General features: G+C 35.4%; 1 pseudogene; it reads left to right on the plus strand.

Annotated features, from left to right (window-relative positions):
• Positions 1-9,039: 9,039 nt before the first annotated feature.
• Positions 9,040-25,805, plus strand: LOC124529090 (vimentin-like; annotated as a pseudogene).
• The last annotated feature ends 206 nt before the right edge of the window (positions 25,806-26,011 follow it).

Here is a 26,011-nt window from a genome sequence, read left to right on the forward strand (position 1 = left end):
AACAGTAGGACCTTCTTGGGGTCAGTAGAACAACTTGTGGTGGAATGCTTTTAGGGCTTATAAACTTAGAAATAAAAATATAAATAATATAACTGAAATTAACAACACTTGTTATTTATTAAATAGAAGATATATGTAGCCCAAAAAAAGGATTCTTGAGCTAATAGATTTATCTGAAGAAAATATCAGAAATGCAGTTTAGAGAAACAAATATGGAAAGTATGATAGGGAGATGAAGGGATATGGCATTATAATGTGAATATCCAACGTATATCTAGTTAGAACTCATAATGAATCTAAACATTCAGGAAAACTGATGACTATCAAACAGGATAAATTACAAGATAGTCGACCTCAATTTTTTTAAAAAATCTACCTGTGCAAGTGACATTTTTGAACTAGGAATACAAGATAGAAAAAGAATAAAGGAAAAAGATCTATCAAGCAAATACTACTAAAACAAACCTAATGGAGCTCTGTTAGTATTTTCTTAAAAATTTGAAATAAAAAATCATTGCTAGAGATAAAGAGGGTTAATGCATAATGATTAAGATTTCAATTATAAATTGAAGAATATGACAATTCTACTCTTTTATATGTATTATTTATACACTTAAATAATACAGCCTTAAAATAGACAAAACAGATTTTTCAGAAAAAAGTAAATACAGTAAAACTTGGACTGCAAGTAACTTGTTCTGTGAGTGTTCCATAAGACAAACATTTCTAATAAATTTTAACTTGATAAACAAGCAATGTCTTGCAATATGAGTAGTACATGATGCCAAATGTCACATGATCACAACTGAGACAATGGTTCTTCTCTTGCTCTCTTGCTGAGGGATTGTGGGTGATCTTCTCCCATGTTTGGATGCTCGGTCTCAGGCCACAGTGTTTGAAAGAAATCAGTGATTTTTCAGAATGTCGGGGAGTGCTCCCAACTGGCACTAGTACATTTTTTGTCGCTTTAAAGCAGCTACGGACAGTCCTTTGCTTTTCCGTACAAGAGTAAGCTTCGGAATTCTTCTCTTCATTCTAGGTCAGGCTGCCTGAAGATATAGACCCTTTCCCCTGCTGTCTTATTGCCAGTTACATTAAACACAGTATATGACAAGAGTTTATTAACACTGTTAACTGTTAATGAAAAAGATTCCATTGAGCTAATAGATAACAGTGATTCCATTAGTGACAGTGAAGTTCGTCCTACACAGTAACTCTCCTCTCTCTTAACTCCCTCACACCAGCCACGAAGATTTTCAAAGGTAAATGCAGGTTAATTTGTTTATTTTTCTTTACATTTTGTATTTGCTTCATTATTTTGTATTATATTACAGTATTGTAATCATTTTTATATGAATATTTTTGGGTTGTGGAACAAATCATCTGAGTTTCCATTATTTCTATGGGGAAATTTGCTTTGATACACAAGTGCTTTGGATTGAACGAATTATGATCGCAAAGCAAGGTTTTACTATATACCAGTTCACGATCATATTGAAAACTTTAACATACCTTTTTTCAGTAAATGACTGGAAAAGCAGGCAAAAATTCATTAAGGAAACAGGAGATTTGAATAACATGATTAGCAAACTTGATCTACTGGAAATATGTTTAAAATGCTGCACCTATCCACTGTAGATTCCATATTTTTTTAAGCATATACAAATTCATTTTTAAAAGTTGAGCACAAAACAGGCCACAAATCCACTTTCAAAGGATAGGTATAATATATATTATAGAATATAAAGTATTATACATATATAAAGTATTCATATAATATATGCCATATAATACATAATATATACTAGTATAATATATACTATACGGTGTAATTAAAGCATAAAATAATAATAAGGAGATGACTAGAAAATCTTAAATTTGGAAATTGAGAAAAATATTTCTAAATAAGAAAAAGGACAGAAACATAAATTTTTATGGAAATTAGAAAATATCTCAAGCTATTTTATTAATAAGTAAATATTAAAAACACTACAAAGTAGAACATCTGGGTGCAGCTAAAGACATGCTTAGGACAAATATGTATATAACCTTGGTTCTAACAGAAAAGGATGAAGGCTGAAAATTAAGCATTCAAATAAAGAAGCTTAAAATGGAAAAAATAATAACAAAAGTAGTAGAAGGAAGTAAATAATAAAGATAAGAGAAGAAATTAATAAAATATAAAAATAAAACCATAAATTTTTCCATAGTAAAATTAATAAAACTCCAGGAAAACCAATCAAGAAAAATAAAAAGAAATGTTGCACATTTGCACGTGAACACACACACACAATACTGGACATAAAAATGAGAAATAGTAACTACAGCTGAGAAACCGGTAATAGAATACTATAAATAAATTATGGCAGTAAATTTGAAAACTTGGATTAAAAAATTCAAGTTCCTAGAAAAATATAATTTATCAAATTGACTCAAGTGGAAATAGAAAACACAAACTATTGCTAACCCTAAAGTAAATGAATCTAGATATTCTCCCTCTAGGACTTCTTTCCCATAAAATGTTCTGGTAGATCTCAAGAGCTAAGAACATTTTCTGTACAGAGATGTTACATAAAATAGAATTATAAAAGTTTTGCACCTATATGAGAATTATTTTAGAAAGCAAAATAGCATTATTTATCCAGCCATGGATGATAAATTACTTGAAGTGTACTGCTGGATGAAAATGTCCCTAAAATCAACACCAAATCTCATCCCTGATATATGCCTGGAGGATTTTCCATGCTACAGAACTGACAAGTTCCTTTTAAAATCCACACTGCTCAAAATATAAATTATTATGCTATAGTAAAAGTGATTGTTATATATTATGGATGTCTATAGGAACACATTCTTAGCAAAGATCAGATAGTAAATGCTACACCATGACATGATTAAATCAACCATTATGTAACATTGACATTAACCTAAACAGGTACATAATTAAGAAATCCCAAATTGTTTTCCTCAATGGAATATTAAGTAGCCTTTTAAGATTTTCTAATTTTTCATCCTTGTTACATTGCATTTTCTGGTAACCTTCAAATTCTAACAAAGTTTTATTACATGTTAATTGTCTGGTATTGTTCTTCCTTGGGAAATTTAGCACGTGTTCATTCTTGAATTATGGCAGCCAGGACAGAACTAATGTATGCTGGAAATGTCGATTATAAAGTGGCAAGAGATAGCAACAGTTGAGCAGCGACCAATGGTGATATTGTGTTAAGGTGACAATCGACAACCAGGATAGATGTGACAACATGTAAGCATTCCTCCAGGACCTGGAAAATACTGATGGAATGGAGCCTGCTAAAATTCTTCCTGCTAAATGAATAAGCTAAGATTCTGGGCTATTAATATTTGGGTATTAATGGTAGAATCTGGAAATACCTCTTTTAAATATGAAAAATGCTTGGAATTTAGTGTTGAATGAAAAATTAATCTGATACTACTAAGGATCATATATATATATATATATATATATCATATCATATATGATGATCTGATATCATCATATTGTGTTTTTAAGGATTTTATTGAAAGGAGATACATCAATATGTCAACAATAGTTGCATATGCATGGTCAGATTGATATTTTTCCTCTTTCTTTTGATTTTCTTTGTTTTCCATGTTTTCAAGATAAATGAGCACATAGAGCAATACCAATTAGAAAAATTTCAAAATGATTCATTTGCTCAGAGTGGGCAAAAGAGAGAAGGGAAAAACCCTTACAGAACAGGCACCTTTCCCAAAAGTGCATGCTCTACACTACACAGCCCTTTACCTTTGACCTAAAGAAGTAAACAAAAACTCTTGTGCTGAACCAGATCTACTTCTAACTTAGTCTTAAGCATAGTTCGTGCTGCTGGCTGTTTGCCTTTTTAATGTATTTTCTGAAATAGTCACAAAAATATGTAGCACAAACATTATTTTTTCAGAACCCATCATTCATAAGATAACCATAATGAATTCCTCTGTAAAAGACTCTCAAGGAACATTAAATTTTCATTCTGAAGTGAAATAGAAGCCTGCATTACATCAGCCTGGCATTTTTCTGACTTGCATGCTGGTAGTTGCCAACAACTTTCTTATCCTAGACTCTAAATTCAAGACTGAACGCAAACCACAGAGAACTACAGAAAGCCCAAACTGCACTGCTCTGGATGGTAAAAGAAAACTTGACTCTGCTGGCAATCAATAGAACAGAAGTATGCCTCATCCTGACCACTCCCACATCATGACCAAACAGCACGACCCTGCCTTTGGAGCTCTGGATAGAATTGTAACAATGGCAAATAGTGTCATGGCTTAGCATTTCCCAGAGAAGTATCTGGCAAATTTAAGATATTGGTTATTGTTGCCTATTTAGGCCACCAAGCCTTTGATTTTTCAAGCTAATGCTATTCAGTAGAGAGGAACTAGTCTGCATGATACTTAACCAAAAACAGCAGCTACTGAAATACTGAGCTTAAAACACACCTAGTAACAGCATCTTTCTTGCTCCAGTTCTGTCTGTAGGTGTCTGTTAAGAACTCTAAAGTCTTTGTTCAGTTTCTCCAGAGGAAGAACATGGATGGATGTATACGACTATAAATCATCACCTAGTTTTACACAAATATGCCACTTTCTCTCCATCTCGAAAATAGTTCCATAGACTTCCTTATAATTGAATATTTCATAGATATTCAGAAGGGCTTATTCACTTAAGCCCTGAACAACCTCTAAAAACACATAAATGTCTTTAGTGTTTAAGCTTGTTGAGAAAAGAATCCTTAAATGTGAAATATACAACTTTTAAATGTCTTAAAATCAATTGAAATAAGCCATCAAAGTGTGATAACATGGAACAACATTAATGAGTAGATAAGAATATATTTTAAAAACTCTATATTTAAATGGATGTTTCTAAACTGAGCTTCTTCAGAAAATAGTTTTGCTTAGCAAAATCTTTCCCCCCCCCCACTGGTAGTACAAAGATAATTATTTCCTATCTAAACTACAAGGATTTCAAATTTGCAACAGTGTTATATGCATAGTCTTTCACATTCTGTGATTGCACAAAGCATGAATCATGTGGTGATATTCAAAGGGGCTACTGCAATCAGAATGCTGATCACCAAAAATTAGTCATATAGTAATTATAATTCTCCAGCCATTTGTTTCTATGATGACTTCTAATTTCAATGAGTCCATGCTGTATTCCCTGAATTTAGGAACTGTAACTTGGTAAAATACTAAAATATCATGGTTTTAGCATTAGTGTTTTCCTATTCCAACTCTCCCCGTCCCCAGAGCTCCTCTGGTTTAAATAGGAGTGAAAAAATGTTTTACTCTACTTCTGAGTACTCTGTTCCTTGAAAACACCTGATGCGAAAAACTTTAAGTGCTTGATCTCTGCTTCTGAGTAGAAACATTTTCAATACAGTCTGTTTCATACCCAGGCTTAATACTTAACAAATCGCCTGGTAGTGCAATCACCCTTGTGCTTGCACAAAACCAAAGGGCTCAAGTGACATGAATGACACTGTAAATCTACACAGATATTCATTTCATACTGACTTTCAGTGTTCTTAACCTTATCAAAGAGCCTGATAATTCTCAAATAATTTTTGCTGGTTTCTTGCACTGTTGCCTGGTAATGGAAACAGAGCCCTTCTTCCATCCATCAGCCTTCACATCACCCTTTGGGAACACTCATACACACACATTCACACTCAAACACACACACACACACACACACACACACACACACACACACCACGCACACATTCATACACATACTAGATGTTTTAATGACTCAGGTTTATTTGGGGGCCTCAGTTAGCTTATTTGGGTCAAATCACATAATTTCTTTGGGTCCTTTCCCTTTGGGTTCCACAACCTAACTTAACAAATCACATATTTGCTCTAAGTCTTTTTGGTATGAAAAGAAACGATATGGAAAGAGTTGAATTTTTAATACCATTAATCTATAGCTAACTCAGCTTGCTGTCTTATGCAACACTATGAGAAACAGCTGGGCCCCACTAACCAGAAAGCACTTTTATGGTTTCTCTTAAGGGCCATTAAATCAATGTGATGAGAGCACAGCTGGATTGGATCCTGAAAAATTTATCAGATCCCACACAATACATAAAGGAAGCACGCAGTGCTATTGCAGAGTCGGCAGCAAACCCTTGCTTCGACTGCAGGTGGAGTTTAACAGAATAAGCAAACTCCCCTAGTAAGCCCTTGACAATCTGATTTTTTCCTTACCTCTCCCCTCTGTGTGGGTGTCTTCTTAAAATACCAGCTACTCATGCAACTGTTAAACCAAATTTTCTGGCTGGATTTATTGGCATGACTAGGACATACAAGGACCTGCTTGGCTGTCCCAATACAGCTTTCAACACCAAGAGCCATGTTTTTTGCTTTAGTAAATTTTAGCACATGGTGGGGCCAAAACTACAGCTCTTATGAAAATTTAGCACAATGACTGAATAAAGGCTTCCAGTAAAGGGCCAATGCACAAGTAACAACATCTACCTTATTAAACTGAAGCAAGAATAGGACAACTGCCAAAAATACCAACTTTTTTCTTTTCTTATTTTAACTCAATTTCTCCAATGCTTTATGGATAGTGAATGAAATATAAAAATCATTACTTAAAGGGTATGGAAAGATTTCGTGATAAACAAGCACATATTCGGTAAGACAGTGATAGAACTTTAGGAACTAGACCTCCCTAATCTGTTGGAAATTAGGCATAATTGCCTAGGTTATCTAACCTTATGGTCTCTTTTCTCTTAATAAATATGTCATACTGAGAAAGATAGGGGCATTTTATAGCAGAAATTTAAATCTACGCTGCCAATTTTGTAAACCTAAAAAACTTATTTAATTTTTGAAAACTCACTTTCCTTACCTGTAGAAGGAAAACAATAGGAAAGTCTCCCTTATATGAATATTAAATGGAAAAAGAAATGTATGTATTTAGTTCAATGACTGGTGTATTGTTAGTGCCATTATATCTTCTCCTTCTATCCGTTTCCTTTCTTCTCCTCTTTCTCTCTTCCTCCTCCTCTAACATCATTATCAATTTTCACTGTAGCACTCATCAACCCCACAAGATTGTAAATTCCTTGACTGTAGAGAAAGTGTCTTACTTATTTCTATATCTTTCATAACACATTTAATGTTTAGGGGATGAAAGCATTATTTAATCAAGCCATGGATGATAAATCATTGTAGTGCTCTGCTGGATAAAATATCCCTAAAATCAACACCAAATCTCATCCCTGATATATGCCTGGAGAATTTTCCATGCTACAGAAATGACAAGTTCCTTTTAAAATCCACACTGCTCAAAATATAAATTATTATGCTATGATAAAAGTGATTATTATATATCATGGATGTCTATAAGAACACATTCTTAGCAAAAGATCACATAGTAAATGGCATGATTAAATCAAATATTCTTATGTAACATAGCCATGCATACTCATAACTGCATAGTCTAAGGAGTTTGCTCTGGGGTAATTTATAGTCAAAACAGAAATATCACATAAGATATAAAATAAAAAAGTGAAGCTAAAAATCAACCAGAAAAAAAATCAGACAAATAAGCTTAGTAAGATCCTCTTCCAGAAAAGACTAATGATATTTTGCCTATTATGGGCAGTTTAGGAACGCAGGTTTTTTTTCTTCTTTTTTCCCTTCCTTATATTAAGATCAAAAGTATACTCCTACTTCCTTTCCTCTCATAGTTATTTTAAGCTTAGCCAGATATAATAAGGGCACCCTCAAGCAATAACAATGAACAAACTTAAATTTCAGAGGTTTACATTTTTTATTCAAGTTGAATTTTTTCAGCAACTTCCAGAAAGCTCAAGTTAAAACTACTTACACTGAACTTTCATGCCTTCTTTTAAAGCACTGTTCCCCACCCCAACACACAAACATATCATATGACAGTTAGAAAACTAGAAGATACATATCTTGTGACCTTATTACCCCTACAAATGAAGGTCCAGCGATCGCAGTATTCTTGCATATAACATTGAAGATTCTTTTTATTTATAGTATAGTTTGGAATCATAAAAACGCTGGTTTTAACCATCTGAGTACTAATCATTCATGTATGATTTATGTTTATAACATAGTTTACCCTATTTAAGTTTGGCACAAAATGAAGGCTAAACCCAAGGCCTGTTTCCAATTCCAATCTAGTTAGTGTCTCAGAGCACTCTGATTTTGGGTCTTCCTATGATTTTCTCATTTTATGCTGCAACATTGTATGTGAATTCCATATTCTACTGCCATCGTAGTTCAACAGCTAAAGAATAGCCAAGAAAAAGAAAGAAGTAATTGAGTTATACAGGAATTAAAATTGTTAATTTTAACATCTGACTCAGATACAAATAATATTATGAATATTCAGTACATTGTCATCTTTTTCACTTGTTAATCAACAAAGATCCCCAACAAACCCAAGTCTAGACAATTTGTGGATTTTCTATTATAACCAAGACCCACACTGGCAGTTAGAACAGTATTAAAAAGTAGTGGGCAGTGCCATGCATCTCCTTCTGTGGGCCTGGAGTGCTGGGAGACGTGCTCCTCTCAGTTAAGGAATGTAAAATTAGAGAATGGAAAAGTAAGTTATGTATCTGAATTAGCAAGAGCTGAGATAGTCAAGGGTTCTCACCTCCACCTCCTCTCTGGTTAAACGTGGAGGATTTTTTAGATGAAGAGGAGTGAGTAAAGGCAGCAGTGAGCCTATAAATGGGCCTCTTATGAAACTACACAAGCCTCCAGACCCCTTGTCTGAGCCATTAAGGCCTCACTGTGTTTCTGGTTAGCCAGTGCTACAGCAGGATCTGCACTGTGTCTCAGCTCTTTCCTCTTCACTTCACTAAATCTTGGTGTTTTCTCCTGGGATACTATGCCCCCCTCCACTAAAGTTGTGTACAGCAAGGCAGCTGTACCAACTGCTCAAATTTTTCATCAACTTCATTTGAGATCCCTAACTGGATACCTCTGCCAATAAGCTGGGAGATGTCCATGATATCTTCTGACCTGCAAGACTACCTACTGATTCCAGGCAGATGCAGACTCTCAGAGCCAGGGCTACAGGAATACGGCTATATTCAGTCCCCATTGTTGTCCTCAGTCCAGGGATCTTGGGCAGAGATTGAAGAGGTCCTATACCCCAGAGGTAATTTTAACCCTATCCTTTAGAAAACAATGCCACAGGACTTCAGATGGACTACGCGTTGCCTGATGAATGTTACAATCACTATCAGTCCACCATGTAGCAAAATACAGTAAACTTAGCCTGAGTTACTCTCCAGAGCATCAGATAGAATGCTCTCTTAAAACAAATGCTCCAATTTTCTCCCCAGTGTATAGAGTGAATATAGCTCCCACTTATAGAAGGTACCTTATAGAAGGTAAGTTTATAATGATGGAAAATACAAAAAAAAAAGCTGTAAATAAAGAACCAAAAATTTTTCTTAGTAAGCATTTTGTATTGTTAATCTAAGTTCAGCAAATTTTTCAAATGTTGAGAATTAGCTTTTTGGATACAGCCACTAACTGAGGAACAAGATGGTGGCACTAAGACTCTCATATCTTGGTCTGGAGTTGCTTATATGCTAAGAACAGTAATTACCAATAGTTCTCCTTTTCTTGGTAGAGGAATTCATCATTGCAGAGAAGAGAGTTCAGGCGATTGAGCATGAACACCTAGTGGGTCTCCAGAATTCCCTGTCACTTTTTGAAAGGTGTTAGTGAAACAGATATGGGTGAGAACATCGAAGGATCATACCTCATGGAAGATCAGCTTCCCAAACTACCCTGAAGCTAATCCTGGGACAAATACGATAGTAGAACACTAGAAGGAGATCACATGAATTTAGAAGAAGAGAAACCAATGCCAATTCTACAATAATTGTGTCTTCTGCCACAAAGCTAGATATAGAAACTTTAAATCTTCAAGGACACTACATTCTAAACCTATGAAGAATCTAAAAAGTAGAGATATCAGTGCCTGAACAGATTGATTGTTGACATCTGGCAGAGGGCAGGGAAATGGAGAGAAACAGGAGGAAGGGGGGAGAGAGAGAGAAGAGAGAGAGAGAAAGAGAGAGGAAGAGAGAAATGCTTTAGCAAGTTGCTTTGATTCAATATATGGTCTCTTTTTGATGTTGCTGCTGCTGACAATAATTGCTGACCTCTTTCTTGGCTACTATAAATAAACAAAATAACCAAATAAACTTAACCTTTTTCTTTGGCTATTATAACTACTGTTCCTTTGGGTGGCTTGGGAAAAAAGAGCACATTTGGATAGTAACTGCCATTTATTTTGTCCCTTTGTGTCAATTTAACATTTTAACTAAATTCTCAGATTTGGGATATTTTAAGTGTAAGTGTAAGGTGGGGTACAAACAAAATACATTTCTCTAGATTATCTATATCCGATAATACTTTTGGTATTCACAACATTATGAATTTTAAGGGAGACTTAGAGGTCAAATATATTTTTTGAAATGGTTGTTTTTATTGTTTAACTTGAATGTGCCTTGAATTCTCTCAAAATCTATTGGCACCATTCCAATTCTGGCCAATTAATGGTAGGCCACCATTAATTCTCACGTGGACTATTCTCTCTTGCCATTCTTCATTTCAATTTCTCCCTCCCCTCAGCACCTTTCCACTGTCATTCATTCTGATACATCACTCATCCTTCAGGGTTCAATTTGAATGTCAACTCCTTTCAAAGTTTTCCTGACCTTCCCTTCCATTCTTTCACTCTCTAGTGTTTGTCCTCCATTTTAGCCTATTGTTCGGTGGCATGCTAGAGCCGGATAATACTAGCTCACCAGGGCTAGCTCACTAGTTCACCAATTATGAACATTTACTCTCAATTTCGTGTTCAGTAATTACATATTGGCGACACAAAACTGGTCAATGTGGAAATATTTAAATCACATAATTTGGAAAATGCTACAAATTAGGTCTTCTGCTCCCCCCCTCCTCCCCCTTCCCCATTGGTCTCATTGTCCTATGACATGTCCACCAAAGAACTATTTGTTATTATATATTTCATTGTGTGATTTTAGTTGAATATTTTCCTATCTTCTCCTTAGATGGTAAATTCCATCATGACCGGGACCATATCCCTTATTTCTGACTCCCAGTCCAGTGCATAGAACATAGTACATAGTCGATAAATATTTAGTAAAAAATAAGAAGTCATTCATTTACATAAAATACTAAGTCATAAAATATTTATTCCAAAATTAATACATGATTATTATAGAAAAATTGACAAATACCACATAAGCTTTTATAACTACTATTCTTTTGGGTGGTTTGGGAAAAGAGCACATTTGGATGGTGAATATCATGCAGTAAATATCATGCAGAACCTACCACAGAAGCGATCACTATTTAGATTCTGGTGAACATTATTTAAGACTTCTTCTTATTTACACATAGATAGTATGGGTATATTTATGGATTTTATGATTTTTACACAAAATATTATGTTTTAAATATACTATGAGCTTACTCGCTCCCTCTCTCTAAAATAAATACTTTTTAAAAACAGGGGCACGTGGATGTCTCAGTGGTTTGAGCATCCAACTTTGTATTTTAGCTCAGGTCATGATCCCAGGGCCATGGGCTCTAGCCCCGCATTGGGATCCATGTTCAGTGTGCTTAATATTCTGTCTCTCCTTCCTTCTGCCCCTCTTCCCCACTCATGTGCTGTCTCTAAAACTATACACACACACACACACACACACACACACACACACATACTATGAGACTATATGAACTGTTTTACATGTTGTATCTAGGTCTATATGTCTATAAATACACACACATATATACATACACACACACACACACGCAAACACATATACACTTATATTACTGATTTAATGTCTTCTGAATGTACCATAATTTTTTTTTTTACCAATAGTCTATTTGGGAAGAATTTAAATTTGTGGATATAATCAGCAAGACTGTAATTAATGTTAATATCTGTATTTCCTTTTATACTTCTCTGGTCATTTCATTAACATGGAGTACTACAAATTACTGGTTTAAATGGGTTTTGGATATGAATTTCCAAATTGCCTTCTAACAAGTAAAGTTAATATCTTTACTGCATATAAGAGCCTGTTTCCCCAAAACCTCTCAATCACTAGAGTTTTGCATGTGTCCCAAAGAGATAACAACAAAAAATCTAGCTTTAATCCACATTCCTTTAATTTGAAGTAAGTTTGAGTGCATTTTCCAATAAAAAAAATAGTAACCTAAATAAGAGTCCCCAAAATAATAATCCAAAAATGTAATCCAAAATAAAAACCATCCCATTACTTGGAGAAAATGCTTTTTCCCCAAACAACTCTGCCAAATTCTTTGGAGGCAAGACACTCTGTCAAGCCCAAGGTCAGTTCTGAAGATCTGGCCTTCCAAATTGATGATAAAAACAAATTTTATGAGAAAAATGGGAATGATAATTCCCATTGAATTATGAAATGGGAATGATAATTTACTTGCTGGTGACTAAGTAGAGCATGTATAGAGAATTCTATCAACTAGGAGGAACCAATGGTGACTTCAATGAGATCTGAGACTTAGGGCTCCTGCCATCCCTGGGAGCTATCCAGGGTACTGGATTGAAGCTGTGCCTGACCCAAAGGACCAGAGGTCTGGGTCTGTATGAATATAACTTCTGTTGTAGTTGCACCTTAACTCCCCAAAAACCAATTAGCACTTTAATACCCATAGCTATTCAAACACAATTAAGTTAAAAAGCCAACCAACTAATTTTTTTCAATGTTTAAGGAGGTTTTGCCTAATCCTTTTGCTTACTTGCCTTCTATTTGTCCCTATAACATTTCATTTATGCCCCCAAATTCTCCATGAATTTGACCATTGATATTACATTCCTTTAAAGAAAAATCCAACATATTTCCTTATTGCCTTCAAGCTTCCTCTTCTTGCTCTTTTAAGAAATATTCATTGTATTATATCCACATTTTAAAATTCTCCTTCTTAAATATTAAACCTCTTTGTGAAAACCAGATAGGAAGAGAATGTCAATTGCAGTGAGCTCACAGGCTGAAATAGATGTAAGAGTGTTTCAGATATTATGTATCTCAGGGGACCTATGGCATCCCTAGAAATTTGGACCTTTCTCTTTACTATGCCAGTGAATTGAAGAGAGTTAAAAAAAATAAGGCTAAAGCCATTGCTTTGGGAATGATAGGTTTTTTGAGCTGACTGTAGCATGGATTTTTCAAGGCGTCCCTCCCAGAGAGGAGAGGAAAATAAGAAATACACTTGTTCATTCTTTTTCATTAAGGCACAACAGCAATATTTTTACTTCTGGCAAATGACCTGAGAGAACAGATGTCTATTGTGTCATAGAGGGCTTACCCACATAGTCATGTCAAAGCAAAGCCCTCCAACTAAAATGTCTACTAACATATATGGATCTCATAAACAGCTTTTAAAATCTCAGTCTTAAAAAAATGAAGAGACAAAAAAATATAATAAAAATTTTGAAAAAAACCTAGAATAAAAAACATTAAAACTGATCCTGGAAGACAAAATTCTTTAAATTAGGATATTACATCCATAGAAAGAATTCATAAAAATATTATAATCTGATGTGCAGAAATTGGTATGAGGAATGGAAAAATGTCATTGATCAATAAGTAAGTTACTGTAAGGACTTTTATGGACAAATAAGGAATCAGAAAATTTACCACCATTTGTTAAGAAGTTTCTTGAAGATACATACCATCATAATGAAAGGCTTAACTGAAAAAGAGAATGGCACAGGATTCAGGGAACAATAAATTCAGCCTAGAAAAGCCGTCAAGAGAAATTGGAAGATGACAACTACATCAGTCCTTAACCATAAGCGATCCAGATTAGAGCAAGTTAACAGAGACGTTTGGGAAAAGGGGTTTTGGAATAAAAGTATACTTAATAGATTATATGATATGATGAGGTCTTAACATTTAAAAATAAAATCTGAGTCAGAGGCATGTATGTTTTAAAGCTCCCTATACACATTTCTATAGCTATGACAATTTATGGCTTAATTTTTTAATTAAGTTATATTTTAATTAAATTATGTTAAGTTTAATTAAGTTAAGTAGATTAAGTTCTCATCACATCCATGACCATTTTCTGGGTATTACTAATTTAAAATACACATTTAAAATCCTGAAATTAAAAAAAAACCCTACAAACTGAAGCTAAATTAAGATTTAAAGGAAAGTACAAGAAATATTTAAGGGGTGCCTGGGTGGCTCAGTCAGTTAAGCATCTCACTTCTGCTCAAGTCATGATCTCATGATTCTTGGGTTTCAGCCCTACATCGGGTTCTCTGCTGATAGCTCAGAGCCTGGAGCCTGCTTCAGATTCTGTGTCTCCCTCTCTATCTGCTCCTCCCTCACGTGCTCTGTTTCTCTCTCAAAACTAATTAACAACCATTTAAAAAATTAAAAATAAATAAATACATAAATAAATAAATAAAACAATCAGGATAGTAAAGTACAATTAAATTGGATCCTAGGTAATGGGGAGATAATTCATTATGAACATATAATCACTTGTTGTGGGGGGCTGTCCTGTGCATTGCAAGATGTTTAGCAGCATCTCTAGTGTCTACCCACTAGATGCCAGTAGCATCCTCCCTGAGTTGTGACAACCAAAAATGTCTCCTGACATTACCCATGTCCTCTGGGGGACAAAATCATCTCTGGTTAAGAATCACTTTATCCTTATCATCTCTCTATCTAAAACACTTACAGTTTATAACACGTTTATTTGAAAGAATTTAATTAGTTGGGTTATACATCTATTTGACATTTGACATTATTAAAAAGCTCTATTTTTTTTAGCCACATTGCATATTGTTACTAATCCAAGATTATCTTGCACCTAATTTGTCTGAATTAATGACCTTGCCTGTACTTGTAGAGGCTAATCTTGCAATGCAGAGAGGCAATGATGTGAAGATGAGTTTAACTCTACTAAAGAATATTTCCACGTATGCTAATTAGTTCCTAGTTACAATATTTGGATAGAAATGATTTTGATATATGTAGACACTATAAAAATATTCAGTTATTAATTTTATTCACACATTAAACTGACAATTCAAAAAACTGAATTCATAATTAAGACCTCAGATGCTGGGATGGATTTTGATTTTTTTTTAACTTCATAAATAGTATGTGCTGCTTCCAACAAGAGGGGTGTGTGTGTGTGTGTGTGTGTGTGCACGCGCGCGCTTGTGTGCGTGCACACGCGCATGCATGCGTGCATATTTCCTTTCGCCCTGCTCCAAACTCCTTCTTTGTTCTTTATGTGGATGATCATTGTTAATAGTTTGGTATGAACCTTTCCAAAGAATTTTCTATGCACAATGATGTAGATATTTATATAGTTCACATGTAGGAGAATTATGAAAAATTTCAAATAACTTCTATGCTTTCCTGGTGTACTCTATTCTGACAAACCTATGGATTCCAAAAATAAATGTTTTCTCATCTTGCTACTCCAAATTTCTCTTCAGGGGTAAAAAAAAGACTGGAGACATATTCAAAGAAACCTTAACAGAAGTTGTGTTCAAAGAGCAATATTGTAGGTGATTGTTTTTTTCCTATTTTTTTTTTACTGTTCCACAGTACATTTCAAATGAACACTAAACATTTTTAATATGAAAATATAATAGGTCTTTTAAAAATACAATGCAAACAGTAAAAAAAGAAATATACCCACATATTTTAAAGCAAAACTTTTAGAATTTTACTTAACAAAATATATTTGTAGTTTTTCAATTAAAAACTTAGTTTAAACCTTTCAGTAACATTTTCTGACCTTGTTGTATATGCCAGAAGTATGAAGCCAAGAGCATTGGAGCTGGTCCAAACCTAGACATTTACAGACAGCTCTTGTCAACACAGTGTTTCATTTTGTTTTCCCACACACATGCACCTCTAATAAACTTTACAAACACATGCTAATTCCCTTGAGTAGAATTAAAGCAACAATCACATTCCCAGATCTTAGGAAAAGGAAAGTTTTCTGTTACTGCTACCCAGTGGTGACTCATAAAGTTTCCAGGAAAACAGGTACTTTAATATTATATCTTCCTTTCTACTCCCCTGCATATCTTTCTCCCTATTCCCAACTATTTTATAACCATAATCTTGTCCTCATGTCTGTATCTTACCTCTTCCTTTAAAAGCCAGCCTTCTGTGCACTGCTCATCTAAAAGTTATTTTCTCTCCTCTGCATTCCTGAAAAGCCATGATCTTTATGATACTAGCCTCAAATTAATTTCTATTATGAGTATTAGTTGCTTTTAAATATCAGATTTTCCTCTTCAACTTAATTATGAGGTCCCATAAGCAAGACCCTATTAGGCTCTTCATTGTTTTTCATGGTGCATCATACATATTGCTAAGCATCCACATTCCGTTAAGAAAAGTCTATTTGAATCATTAGGAAAAAACGGTGCACAGCCTCCCAACACCACTTGAGGTTTTTCAAACATAATTTTCTTGTCTCTTTCTGGAATCTCACTGCCTCTCCTTTCCCTGAAATAATTGACCCCAGGCTCATTCTTTGCAGGTACTTTGCTGTTTGATCAAACAGAAAGACTGTAAGAAGTAGTCATCAGGATGAGATGGGTGGGACTTCTCAGATGTCTGCAGTTTACTTTCTGTGAACATGGGTCTATTTTTCAGGAGGATTTCTTACAGAGTGTTCACTCTAAAAGCTATGTAAGCATAAGCCACACTGATGCATTTCTCCAAGATTCAGTTTCCTATGTAATAATGCTTTTCTCCCTGAGCTTCCAAGAAGATTAATACAATGACATATTTAAAAGAGTTCAGCAGAGTGAGTGACCTAGTTAGTATTAATCACCACCACTATCATCATCATTATTGTCAACATCACAAAATCATAAGGTAGCCATTGCTCTATCCTTACCATGAAATGGCTTTTAAAAGAATGTCTTCTATGCTTATCATCTTCTACATGCCTCTAATATAATGTTTCCTAAGAATGAATTCAGAATGTATTTTTCCCAGATGCCTCCCCAAACGAATTGCAGGAAAGTCTTAGTTAAATGTCTCATTGCTTAGAAAAAATGTCAAGTCATTTATTCTGAAGTCTACTTTCCTGCCTTAGACTGCATTGTTAGTAGTCAGGGCTAAGTTTTTGGTTGTGTAATTCATAGAAAACATTTTCTATGTGGAAGGAGGGTTGAAGGAATAAGAGTGAATTTAAAGCACTGCCAAGACAGCAAATATGAATCTACTTGTCCAAAAAGTGAGCCATGGAAAAAAGTACTATTGGAAAGGCAAAGTGTTATACTTGGAATATTTATTAAATAATACATAAAAATTACATTAATTTGTTATTTTAAACAGAATAAAGAACTAGTGAGAAAATACTGCATCCAATTCAATTGTTTCAAATCCAAATAAAGAACAGAAAATTTTCCAATGTTTTGCAAATGGCTAAAGCAATTAAAAAGACATAGCATAGTGAAGAAGATACTCAACTGATCCTTTGATGAGTTAATATTAGAGTTATACAAAGCAATTTTTCACATTTTAATAGTATAAAATTTACAGAGTAAAATGCATATATCTTAGGTATATAATTCAATATGTTTTAACAAATGTATACATCCATGTAACTAATGAAGATATTGAACATTCCCATCACGCCAGCGAGTTTCTTCCTCTCCCCTTGCAATCAATCTCAATTTCCCATAAATGACAACTCTTCTGATTTCCATTAGCATATAATACATATATTGGTCTTGAATCTATTTTAAATGGGATCATACAATATGTGCTCAACAAAGGAATTTTTAAATGTGACCTTAAAAGAAACCAAATTAGTTCAAGTAACTGTATTGTGGCAATGTTGTTATATGGCATAGAATAGAATGTTCGAGGGGCGCCTGGGTGGCGCAGTCGGTTAAGCGTCCGACTTCAGCCAGGTCACGATCTCGCGGTCTGTGAGTTCGAGCCCCGTGTCAGGCTCTGGGCTGATGGCTCAGAGCCTGGAGCCTGTTTCCGATTCTGTGTCTCCCTCTCTCTCTGCCCCTCCCCCGTTCATGCTCTGTCTCTCTCTGTCCCAAAAATAAATAAACGTTGAAAAAAAAATTAAAAAAAAAAAAGAATAGAATGTTCGATCTATCACAAATTCATTTTCATAGCCCTAAATTATGCCATTTTAAAAAAGATTTCATTAGGATAGGAATAGCTAAACAAACAAGGTTAATACAATGTCCCAGACTAGAATATCCAATGAAAACTAATGTTCACTGCTACAGAATATATGACTATATGGTAGCCACTTTCAAAACTATATAAATATTTACAGTACCATAGAAGACATTAGGCTAAAAGAGATATTTCTAAAAAAGATTCAAGTAGTGCTTTGGTAGAAGAACCATTGTAACCAGGAAATATGTCAATAATTATCACATGGTGAATAGGGGACCTATCCCTAGGAGTGGACATTCGTCTACATTGACTGTAATTACGAATACTAACTTTCTAGCTTCTAGGATGATGCACACCACCCTCCAGTCCTCTCACATCCCAATTTAGTTTGGTTTTCTTGCCAGTGCCAATAAATTTTATGCATTTGCATAGCATGCAACCTGTAAGAAATGAACATTTTGGCAGAAATTTTAGCATTCTCAGATTTAATGTTCACTCTACATATGACATTATGTACTTTTTCAAGAAATTAAACATGATTCTCCAGACTGGTACCAATGCTAGCTAGCAACACTAGCAAGCTACACTTTAGAGCAGATATTTCTAAGAGCTTTTTGGTGATGGCTGTGGGGGTGTGGAGATGCTGCAAGTGGAAGTGGTCGTGGTGGGAAGTGGATTAAGCTAAAAGGGTTATTGCTGAGCAAGTAACCTGGAGAACCTCAGGGGAAGATTATGACTGTCAAATATGGTGCATATGGTCAAATTTGGCTCAGTTATATTCTCAGACATTTTATAATTACGAAAGATTTACTATCCTAAACTATGCTAATGTAAGACGGTAAAATAAACACCAATATTCCTTGTTTCTAATGCATCATTAATTATAGCTAGTTCAAAAACTGTAACCATCTGTCAGTGTAACTTAGAATTTGAAGTACCCCTCATTCACTTTCTAATTTACATATCCAAGCACAAATTTGACTGAGGTACTAAAAATAATCTCAACATATATTCATAACAGCATGTGTGACAAAGACATTTAGAAATCATTAATGCAAATATCTGAAACTCTATTACACTTCCATTGAATAAAAATTTGGAAATTTTTTTTTAATTTATGTATTTAAATTCAATTTAATGTATGTTAATACAGTGTAGTGTTGGTTTCAAGAGTAGAGTTACATATAACACCCAGTGCTCACCCCAACAAAGGCCCTCCTTGATGCCCATCATCCATTTAGCCCATCCCCCCACCTGCCTCCTCCCCTGTAGCAACCCTCAGTTTGTTCTCTGTATTTAAGAGTGTGTCTCCCTCTCTGCTTTAAAGGTGGTTTCACTATTCTTTACATTTTTCTAGATAAGAGCCATGTTAGTGTTATACTTTTGAAATTAAAAGATATTCTATATTCAGAAGTTCTATGTTCAAAAATTAGATAACTTTTTTTAAACTGCCTTGATCCTTTCTTTAGTAATCTTTATAGTACAAAATGAAAATCCCATTACTAAAAATCCCAGAGATTATTTGTTTGTTTTTAATTTTTGTTTTCCCCAGAGATTATTTGTACCCTCCTGCAAAAGTACCATGTAGGAGAGGATAGAATTTGAAAATTGTTTTGTTCTCAGATGTAGATCACAAGGACTCTCAGAAGGCAGCAAGTAAAAGCATTTTGAAATTAAATGACTCATTTTATTAAAGCAAATTTCACTGTCAAATGACAGGCATTCTTAGCCACAAATTCTCATGTAACACTTCACTGTTTATTTGTTTGAGAAGGGAAGTAAAGGTTTCACCTTCTTGAGCGCTGAACTGTATACAGCAGGAAAGCTGCTTTCTTTAAAACAGCCATGACACAAAGTTTATATGAAAGATATGTTCATAAGGTTGTGTACATGGTAGCAGAATTTATCCCAAAGTGGAGTCGCGTTTATTTATTGTTAATGGTGTGTGTACTGCACTGTATCTGACCTCTCCTCTGTTAGAAAGAATTCTCTGTTCCTCACAGACAGATTCCCCACTTTCAGAGGTAGCTGCTGGCTTGGGGTGGTTTGTATGAACAGTGCAAAAAGTAGTGCTGCCATGAATGGGGTTCCCAGAAGTCAACATGCTTGTGCCACTTTCATCCTAGAGGTTGGCCTGTTTTAAGAATTTCACTTAATATAACCCAAAGGCCTTATTAAAAGGTTCAGGACACCAGAAACTTTAGCTACTAGAAACTGAAATTTCATATGATTAACAACTGGTGCTCCTTCTGCCTTCTATGCCTCATTTGTCTTTAGTATTAGATACGGTCCCAAAATGTAAAATGTAAAATAACAGTAAAGGTGGGATAATATTGATGAGATCTGTGTTAGGAACTAAGATGACCCTCGCTGAATTTAATGGTAGCCTACCCTGTTATAAGTCAATGTGTGCGTGTGTGTGTGTGTGCGTGTATGCACAACCACGTGTTTTAAGACACGCATGAGGTCAGAAATAAATATTGCTTAAGGACCAATTCTCATGTGGGTTTGCCCACTTTGTATATGAGGAACTTGATTGAAATGGTCGGGTAGAATGCACTTGGTCCAGAATTCTAGAAATGATGGTGACTCTTACCTTGGGACCTTATAAGTAAAATCAAAGGAATAATTGAGAATGACCAAATTCAGATTACAACATTGGGAAAATACATAGTTGACCACACTATTTAAGGACAAATATATAAAATAATCCCTGAAAGCTGTACAGTAAAGTTCTGATCTAAGCTTACATACAGTCCTTTTCACTACAAACCTGGTGAAAAATTTTTACATGATGTGGCTACATAAATAATCTCTCTTCTGGTGCAGGTTGTATTTCTCCTTTTCAAGGTTTGGCTAATTTTCTTCTATATACCACATGGAATGTGGCAGGACAGCCACTGCTTTACATCAAGGCTTCAGTTCAGTACTGGTTTATGAACTTGTTCAAAGTTCATCGTAAGTACAGCTTTATCACTTGATTTTCATGCAGTCTAACTTCCTCCTTTAGACCCTGAAAATTACTAATTTTTCTCTCTATGGCCAGAGACATCAGCCCTGTTTCCCTGTTCTCTGTGAGGATGTGGAAATGGGAGGGTGGCTGTTCACTTCCTGTGTTGAAAGAATACCTTTCTGATTGGGAAGTTCATACTGAAATGTTAGTATTCTATTTTGACCTTTCAAGTTACCATCATATCACTTTTAAACACATCATATAGGGGCAAATAATAAACCCAAGAGAAATAGTGGTTTTGCATAGAAGATTATGTCACAGTGGCTGTTTTTAATTTGCCAAAAATAGATTACTTAAATGAGTATAGCATTTATATGTTATGCAATTTAGATAAATACCATCAGAAAGATGAAAGCTGGATTTGATATGGTCCATCTAAAGTTTTTGATCTGGTAGCTATTTTGCCTCATGCCTTATGATTTTACAAGTCGCCATTAATTAAGATATGTAATTAAAACCATGGATGGTGTTTGTAAAATTAAAATAAGAAAGTGATGTTTGGGGTGCTCAGTTGGTTGGGCGTCCGACTTCAGCTCAGGTAATGATCTCACAGTCTGTGAGTTGGAGCCCCACGTCAGGCTCTGAGCTGTCAGCTGTCAGCTCAGAGCCTGGAGCCTGCTTCAAATTCTGTGTCTCCCTCTCTCTCTGCCCCTCCCCTGTTCATGCTCTGTCTCTGTCTCAAAAAATAAATAAAAGCATTGAAAAATTAAAAAAAAAAGAAAGTGATGTTCAACCACACCATCTTGGGAGAACTTCTGATACAAATATATATTTCCATTCCTGTTTAACTTATGTTGAGGTTGGTCTTGCTTTAAATAGTGATTTTTTTTTTACCCTAAGGGATATCCATTTAAAAAAAGTCACAACATATTATAAAATAATACTTGATATTTTTGTTATAGTGAAGCCTGTTTTATTGCAGCTATAGTCACATCAATATGAACAGAGTATATTCAGATCAGATTATGCCAAAGTCTTTTGCCCAAATAGCTATTGCTAACTCACCTGCTTTATCCATGAATCAGAGCCCACACCACTATAATTTTAAATTGATGTATCACCTTATAAATAAGTGTCTAAACTTGATATTTTAAATATTTTAAAAAAACATTTAAAAAACAACTGTCTCTTACTAATCGACTTAATTTCCTGACCCAATTATAAATTTGATAAATTCTACTTCCTACAAAAGCAATTCCCCAATAATGCAAAAGTGAACTAAATAAATAATTTTTTTTGCTGTTGTTTTATGGCATAACAATTTAAAAACTATATCTAATCTAGAACATGTATAAGTTGGATACAAAGAGAATGCTTAATGTATAAGCTTGAAATAAGTACAAAATACACAAAAGACAGAAAAAAATTTTTAAAATCTAAAATCCTTGATATTTTCAACATAAAAGAGTTTTATTGAAATTCCCCACAGGGAACACGGTAGTAAAGAGGACAGTAACCCCCTACCACAATCAAAGAGTCTTTAGAATGGCCAATATAAGTATAATGTACAGATTTTATTTGTAATATGCAACTATTAACTAAATAAAGTTGAGTAATGTCTTTAAGAGCTCATCATTCTGGCAACTACATTTAAAATCCAGTCACGGGCATTTAAAACAATTTTTCACAATTAAAGAGAAAAGTTAAAGACAACTCAATAAAAAGGATACTCAAACCAGTACTTATTTCCCAACTGCTTATGCTTCCACAAAAACCAGTGTTAAAATCAGGAAAGTAAAATGTACTCAATAGGAAAAACACTGATAACTCAAGAAATCAAATCAACTTTAATTTTTTTTTCAACGTTTATTTATTTTTGGGACAGAGAGAGAGAGCATGAACGGGGGAGGGGCAGAGAGAGAGGGAGACACAGAATCGGAAACAGGCTCCAGGCTCTGAGCCATCAGCCCAGAGCCTGACGCGGGGCTCGAACTCACGGACCGCGAGATCGTGACCTGGCTGAAGTCGGACGCTTAACCGACTGCGCCACCCAGGCACCCCCAAATCAACTTTACACCTAAGAGAAATGTCATGCTCAAGTAGGTGACACTTTTTGGATGATAGTGTCAAATATTTTAATAAACTTCTATACCACTCCATTACTTGTTTCTTTATTGTAGAGTTAGGGAAAATAATGGGAGGCTTATAATTTAGACATTTAATTGATCTTTGATTAAAGATTGAATTCCTTTTTTAACTCAATAATAAAAAATAACATACAGTTGGCTTACTTAGCAGATACTATTATATTGAGACAAATATAATAAAAACTACATGGTAAAATTGTGAATGTGTTGCTTTTCTCGGTGCATTACAAAATACGCTAGCTGAAATGGAATTTGAACATTGGATTAAAGGTTGATCAGGAGAACGAATGGTTTGAAATTTATTTCAATTTACATGAGATGAAAATTATAACATTATGGGTAAAATAAAGAACATCATTAACCACCAGAAAATTGTCTTTTCCCGGAGTCCCTGTCAATCTACAATATCATGCAACCACTGAACCTATCAGGAAGAAGACATCCTTATCAATAATCCTACCTAAATAGAATTATTTATGGAAATAATATTTATGGAAAATAAATTATGGAATAATTATTTATGGAAAACAGAAAAAATAACAATCCAAATCTACATATTTATGTGAAAAACTATGTTTTCAATACATTGTGACACCAACACCAAAAAGCAAGTACAAATTGTTCAGTGTTGAACCTGAAATGAGTGCCAATTCTCTTTAATTCAGCTTAAATTTCTGAAGTTAATAGATCCAGTGAAGAAAGAATCCTATCCATTAGCCAAGAAATATAGCAGAAAAATATTCTATTGATTGTAATTATTTTACAATATTGCTCTCTATTAAAACAGCCACACACACACACACACACACACACACACACAATGGAATATAATATAACTTTTATGGGAATTCAAGGAAATCTCTTTGGGCATATATTAGTCAGGGCTCTCCAGGGAAACTACCAATAGGTTGTATACATGTGAGAGAGAGGGAGAGAGAGAGAGAGAGAGAAATTTATGATAAGGAATTGGGTAATGTAATTACGGAGGTGGGCAAATCCCAAGATCTGCAGGTAAGTCAGCAATCTGGGGACCCAGGTGAGATTGAAGGCAGACAATTTAGTAGATGATTTTTGAGGTCAAAGAGACCTAGATTCCAGATTAAAAAAAAATTTTTGAATCAATATGTGAACAAGTAAGTAAAGACACAGAAAAGGGTAAGATTACATAGAAAGGCAGAGAAGCTACATGGTGGAGCTCACCTGCCCTCCAACATCTAGAGCTAGACAGAGGAGGAGCCAGTAAAGCTATCTGAGGAGGGACCATGAGGGAGGGCAACCAAGAATGTCAGGCGCCTTGATAGGGGCAAGTGTTTTCAGTGGTCAGCCTTTTCAGGAGCTTCCGGGAAGTGAGGATGATATGGACAAAAAAAATTGTTGGCTTTAGCAAGATATAAGTAGTTTGTCACCTTGGTGAGAGCTATTTCAGGGAAGAAAAGGGAAACAAAAGCTTTACTGGAGCTCTGCCACTCTTGCTTGGATGTCTCTGTGCCAGAGATTATACCAGTGATCCCACTGCCCACACCCACCTAACTTTTCTTACCTCTCCTTCCTGAGCCAGGCAGCACTGCCACTCCCTGCATCCACATCCGCTAGATCAGGTTCTTTGTCTCTCCTACTTGAAGACCTCAGTGACCCCAGTACTGCAAGCAGAATCAGCTCCAGACAGAGCATGGTGACTGTGTTCCACCAGACGTACAGCCTGGGCAGTGCTCTGCACCCCAGCACCAACTGCAGCCCCCATGCCTTGTCCCTGGGGCAGCATGTACACCATACCCTCCTTGGCCACATGCCATCAACACTGCATTCAAAAAATACCCACACTAATGAGAAAATGGAGCTGCAGGAGCTGAATGACTGTATCACCTAACCTACAGCACCAAGGTGCACTCCCTAGTGCAACAGAATAAGGTCCTGCTTTCCAAGTGCAAGGGCCAGGTAAGTCCCACCTGGGGACATCTGCAAGAAGGAGATTCAGGAGCTGTGCCATTAGGTGGACCTGTTTACCACGGACAAGATCCACACTGAGGTGCTGTGTGACAACCTGGCCAAGGACACCATGCAACTCCAGAAGAAGCTGCAAGAGGAGATGCTCCAGAGAGAAGCTCAGAGCACCCTAGAAACTTTCAGAAAGGATGTTGACAATGTTTCTTTGGCAATCTTTGACCCTGAACATAAAGTGGACTCCTTTTAGAAGAGACTGACTTTGAGAAACAGCACAGTGATGAAATCCATGAGCTACAGGCTCAGATTCAGGGGTCGCATGGGCAAAGTGGTGTAGATGTTTCCAAGCCTGACCCCATATCTGCTCTCCCCGATAGGCAGCAGCAGAATGAAAATGTAGTTGCAAAAAACCTTTGGAAAATTGAAGAATGGTACAAGCCCAAGTTTGCTGATCTCTGTGAGACTGCTCACTACACTAGAGCAATGATGCCCTGAACCAGGTGAATCAGTAGTCAAAAGGATATTGGTTGAGTCCCTCACTTGGAAAAAATGTCTGGCTTTAAAGAACTAAGTCTAGGGAGGTCCAGATGCATGAAATAGAAAACACTATTGGCCTCCTGCAGGATAAGATTCAGAACAGGAAGGGAGAAGTGGACTGCCACCTTCTTGTACATCTGGACCTGCAGAATATCAACACGGCC

Source organism: Lynx rufus, unplaced genomic scaffold, assembly GCF_022079265.1.
Source record: "Lynx rufus isolate CCGP_SWC_20201006 ecotype Redwood Valley unplaced genomic scaffold, mLynRuf1.p SCAF_6, whole genome shotgun sequence".
In the NCBI taxonomy this organism is placed as follows: domain Eukaryota; kingdom Metazoa; phylum Chordata; class Mammalia; order Carnivora; family Felidae; genus Lynx; species Lynx rufus.